Raw genomic sequence first — 664 nt, 5'->3', positions numbered from 1 at the left:
CGACGTTTTGAATGCCATTTTCCTCATTCAAAACAGTTTTGAAAGCCAGTAAAGAACGATAAAAAAATTTGTTATGTTCTTTTTTCTAATTCCTCTTTACTGTAGATTGTAGTGGAGTATAATTTTGACTTCAATATCCTTTTTCTTTTGCATGGATTTCGGTGAGAATAATCATTCATCATTGTTTGCATGTCTACTTCGGATGGTAAGTGTAAGTTATCTTTTAGAGAATATCCAAAATAGTACTATTAGCATGTTAACACTCAATTTTTATTCAAACAAATTATTTCATATCTTTAAAGGAAAAAAATAGAAAGCATGTTAAAATCTAATATTCTACAATCTTCACAGTTAATATTGTCTCGGGGAAACTTTATAATATTAGAAATTCAAATCTGTAAAGTGCCACTCTAAAATTACTTTAAACCGTCTCCAATGGTGATTTTGTTAGAAGTTTTTACAAATAAGAACTTGTTCGGTTTTCATGATTAAAGTTAGCATACTGCCTCTCAAGTGTAGAACTAGTTAAGAATTAAGTTCTTAACTTTAAAAAGAATATCAAAATTAACCATAAGATTCCTTTTAAATTTTTGAAAATTCTACTATTAGAATAAAAGTTTGTTAGAATTCTTAAACCTTATACGAAAATGTAACTTAAAATAAA

This window comes from Glycine max, chromosome 1 (assembly GCF_000004515.6).
Source record: "Glycine max cultivar Williams 82 chromosome 1, Glycine_max_v4.0, whole genome shotgun sequence".
In the NCBI taxonomy this organism is placed as follows: Eukaryota; Viridiplantae; Streptophyta; class Magnoliopsida; order Fabales; family Fabaceae; genus Glycine; species Glycine max.
Note: the sequence above shows the minus strand (reverse complement) of the source record.